This window comes from Scylla paramamosain, chromosome 31 (genome assembly GCF_035594125.1).
Source record: "Scylla paramamosain isolate STU-SP2022 chromosome 31, ASM3559412v1, whole genome shotgun sequence".
Classification (NCBI taxonomy): Eukaryota; Metazoa; Arthropoda; class Malacostraca; order Decapoda; family Portunidae; genus Scylla; species Scylla paramamosain.
Window position 1 is genome coordinate 3,677,501 of NC_087181.1, and position 5,000 is coordinate 3,682,500.

Here is a 5,000-nt window from a genome sequence, read left to right on the forward strand (position 1 = left end):
TAACTTCCACTGTTAAACATGCATGTTAAACATGCAGAATCTGTGTTAAACTATCAGTAGAACTATGAAAAAAAAAAAACTCTTAAAATCCCAGTAACTTCTACCGGAGCCTATTTAAGAATCTTTGTTACACTATTACTAGAATAGTGAAAACACCTTGAAAATCCCAATAACTCACAATAATAATAAAAAAAAAAAAAATAGAGACTCCCTGTTAAAACAATCGCTAGTACCACGATAACACTTGAAAACACCGATAACTAGCAATAACCAGCTAAAGGTTCAGAAATCTTGTTAAAATTATCACTAGAATCATGAAACACCCTAGAAAACTCCAATATTTTCCACCAGAGGCTGTTAAAAGTAGTTGAAATAGTAAATAAGATTAAACATGAATTGAATTGAGTGGATTCTTTATCAATACTTTGGTTTCTGTGTTTTGGAAGAGAATATTAGATTTACTGATGACGGTAACGTGTGTGTGTGTGTGTGTGTGTGTGTGTGTGTGTGTGTGTGTGTGTGTGTGTGTGTGTGTGTGTGTGTGTGTGTTTGTGTTCAATTATCTTTATCCTCTCGTTTATCTCTCTCTCTCTCTCTCTCTCTCTCTCTCTCTCTCTCTCTCTCTCTCTCTCTCTCTCTCTCTCTCTGTTTCCAATACATACATATGAATCTCTATTAATCTACAGCCTGCCAATACTCTATATCTATCTAACAGTCTATCTATCTATCTATCTATCTACCTATTTGTCTACCTAACTATCTATCTGCTTATTTATCTGTCTATCTATATATCCATATATCTACTTATCTACGTATTTACTTAACTATCTATCTATCATCTTAATTCATCAGTCTATCAATCCATGAATCAGTTTATCTATCTATCCATCTATCTATCTATTTATCTATCTATCTACCTACTTATAAATCAGTCTTACTACCCTTATGCCAGGTGACACACACACACACACACACACACACATACACACACACACACACACACACACACACACCATTCCTGACATTCTCCATCATAATATTACTACTTTGATATCGTCTCAGTCTCTCTTTTCTATGTGCTGGTTTTCGTCCGACTAATTATCCTTTGCCTTACTCCTTGTCTTGCTTTATGTGTGGTTGTTAGCTAGTTGTGTGAACGAGTGAATGAGCGAGACTTGTGTGAGGCATGAATACGTGTATGAGTGAACGAGCTAGGCTTCAGTCATAAGTGTTAAGTTGAAGTGCGCGGCCTGGCGCCGGGAGATCACCTACCTCCAGCCTTCTGTTCACACCTTCTGTGAATAAACACCTGCACTGTTACCTGCGTTTCCTGTGCCCCTGCTGGTCAAGAGTCGAACATGGCGCAGTGAGTAGGATCAGGACAAGGCTGCAGTGGGTACGGCGCAGAATGGAGAAGCAGTTGGAGGCGCTGGCTGCCCTGCTAGCGCGACAGTCGGAGCAGAGTCAGGCTCTGCTAGCGCGACAGTCGGAGCAGAGTCAGGCTCGCGAGGAGCGTTTAACCCAGCTGCTGGAGAGAGTGGGGACACAAGCTCCCAGTCGCACCACGGCGAGCAATGAAGGCGAAACCACAGCCCGCAGCACGTCTACCCAGGGCGCGAGGTTCCCGACGTCCGCCACCATCATTCCTCACTTAACGGCGTCAGCATCTTTACGTGAGTTCGACACGTGGCGCCATAAGTTTGAAGGATACGTAACCCTCGCCAGGATAGACTGTCTCTCCCTGGCTGAGCAGAGGGCGGCACTCGCTGCTGTCCTAGACGACGAGTGGACCCGTACACTTCGCTACGGGATAAGCTTACCGAGAGACGCGGAGTTAAGAACCATCCTCGATGCAATGTGTGAGTACCTGCGAAGCCAGCGCAACATCATCATGGATAGAAGAGACTTCTACTCCCGCGTGCAAGAAACGCAAGAAGGTTTTGACGACTTTTTATGTGCTGTTAAGGAAATCGCCAATTTCTGTGACTTTTGCGACCAGTGCATAAACCATCAGCTGCGTGACAGAATTGTCGTTGGGACACGAGACGAAGTGGCTCTGAAACGCATGCTGGAAAACAAGAAACTCACCCTTGAAAACGCCATAGATATTTGCAGAGCATCAGAGAGCGCTAACCAGTGTAGTGCAGTACTAAGGGGCGGCTCTCACTCTTCGAGCCATGGTGTGAACGCTGTCTCGAACTACAGGAAGGGCAGTTTCGGGGGCTCAAGCCCCACGGGCTGTTATCGTTGTGGCAAAAATTGTCGCAGTGACAAAAGGGGATGCCAGGCAATAGATAAAGTGTGTCGTAACTGCGGGAAAAGAGGGCATTTTGCGAGTGTATGTCAGCAGACAGTGAGGAAACGACGAGGAGCTTCGAGGAGTTCCTCAACTGTCTCTCCTCATCGCGGTGCAGGCCCGAGGCGGGGAGCCAGTGCCAGTGTATACCAGCTCTTATCAGGCGTATACACAAAGACGGTGACGGCACGACCTGCGCCCCAGGTGCTCATTACCGCCACACATCCCGCTGGAAGAGACAAGATTACGTGGACTCCTGACTCTGGGGCCGAAACGACCGTTATTGGCCTCGACACGGCAACACTCCTTGGAATCCCGCCCTCCAGCTTGGCGCCCGCTGATGGTGATGGACTTTATGCTGCCGGTAATCACCCCCTCACCTGTGTAGGAACTTTCTCGTCGCACTTGCAACTGGGCGACAGGGAAGCTGAGACTGTTGTGAGCGTGGTGAAGGAGGTGAAGGGGGCGCTGCTTAGCTGGTACGATTCCATCGCTCTCGGAATCCTCCCCGAAGATTTTCCGGCTCAAATCCGACCGCTACGCAGGGAAGAACAGCACACCGGCAACAGCTCCATCAAGTACCCGACCGCCTCGCAGCCACCTCTATCTACGCCCACAGAAGTGATCAGCTGGCCTCATTCCTACGACCCAACGCCACAGCAGCGTGCGGGGCACGCTGCTGCTGTGATCAAGGCCTTTCCCAGCGTCTTCGAAGCAAAGGAAGGTTTACGTGCAATGGCTGGTGGATCCATGGCCATCGAGTTGACAGACGACCTCGACCCTCTCCACTCAGCGGTCATCTCAGCGTTATCTGCCACCAATGAGGACGGCGTCCGCTTAGCACCACTCCAGGATCAGACTGTGGAAATGGTACGTGCCGCAGCAGCAAGAGACGGCGAGTACTGCTTGCTCAAGAACGTCATCATCGAGGGCTTCCCTGATCATTGCCACGACCTCGATCACCGCTTGCGTACGTACTGGCCGGTGCGCAGTCTGCTGGCCGTAGACGACGACCTGGTGGTTTACGGGCCGAGGCTTCTTATTCCTCACAGCCTCCGCCGAGAAACACTAGAGCGACTCCATGACAGTCATCAGGGGATGGAGCGCACCAAGCGACGGGCCCGACAAACGGTGTACTGGCCTGGTATGGACAGAGACGTTGAGAACGTCGTTTCTGGATGCTCACTATGCCGTCCACTCCTACCAAGCCAAGCCAACGAACCTCTCTGGCAGGACACGGACACACCCAGCAGGGTGTTTGAGTCAGTTTCTGCAGACTACTTCCACGCAGCAGGCCGTACATACCTCGTGTATGTAGATCGCTTGTCTGGGTGGCCTCACGTGTCTGCATGCTCACGTCCAGCATCGGCTGATCAGCTCGTTCGTGTCCTTCGGGGTGTGTTCGCCGACACGGGCGTGCCTGTTCTCCTGAGGACTGACGGTGGACCGCAGTTCACTTCTTCATCGGTACGGCGCTTCCTGGCTCGATGGGGGGTGGAGCATCGTGTATCTTCACCTCATTATCCACGCTCCAATGGTCACGCCGAGGCAGCGGTCAAGTCCGTGAAGAAGCTGATCCTCACGACCACACAGCAGGGACACCTGGACGAGGATGCGTTCGCTCGCGGGTTGCTGGAACTGCGCAACACTCCGAGGGCGGAAGGGCGATCACCAGCACAAGTCCTCTTCGGTCATCCTATGAGGTCCTGTGTCCCGGCTCATCATCGCTCATACGCTCAGCAGTGGCAGCGCGCTGCTGATGAGTGCGACGCCAAGGCAGAGCGACTGAGGAAGAAAGCGAAACTTCGCCACGACGCGTCCGCCCGTACTCTTCCTCTCCTGCACCTCGGTGGCCACGTCGACGTTCAAGATCACACGACAGGCCTCTGGGATCGCCTGGGTGTCATCGTGGCTGTTGGGCGAAGGAGAGACTACCTCATCAAGATGGGCAGCGGTCGCGTGATGTGGCGTAATAGAAGACACCTACGCCCACACAGACCTCTTGCTCCCCTTCCTGTCGAGCAGCACACCGCTCATGGCGGTGCAGCGCTTCAGCATCAGGGTCACGAGGAACACCACCATCCCGGCAGCCCGGAGCATCAGGGTAACGGGGTACACCGTGGCCGAGAGCAACCAGAGCGTCGAAGCAGCCGACAGCGTAGGGAGCCGAGACGACTGCAGGTGCGGTGGCACCGTAGCACCTACGATTAGTCGTACGTGTTCATTGTACGCTGTGTTTGTTTTGTGTATATGTACCGTGTTTTCTGTACTTCAATCATTGTAACTTTGTTTCATGTGTTACGGTAGCCATAACAAAGATAAGGAATCTTCCTTATGTCTCGGGGGAGGTGTGTGGTTGTTAGCTAGTTGTGTGAACGAGTGAATGAGCGAGACTTGTGTGAGGCATGAATACGTGTATGAGTGAACGAGCTAGGCTTCAGTCATAAGTGTTAAGTTGAAGTGCGCGGCCTGGCGCCGGGAGATCACCTACCTCCAGCCTTCTGTTCACACCTTCTGTGAATAAACACCTGCACTGTTACCTGCGTTTCCTGTGCCCCTGCTGGTCAAGAGTCGAACACTTTATAGTTAATGTTAATTGCTTTATTTATTTATTTATTTTTCTACTCCTCTCTCCTCTTCCTTCTCTTGCTCTTTCCTTCCTTTTATTCTTGCTATTCTTGCTATACTCCTATTTTTTTTGGCG

The 5,000-nt window shown here is 50.7% G+C and overlaps 1 protein-coding gene across 3 annotated transcripts in view; it reads right to left on the reverse strand.

Moving 5' to 3' along the window:
* Positions 1-5,000, reverse strand: part of LOC135116384 (BMP-binding endothelial regulator protein-like) — a 157,404-nt gene that overhangs the window by 17,071 nt on the left and 135,333 nt on the right. The gene's annotated exons all lie outside the window — the stretch shown is intronic.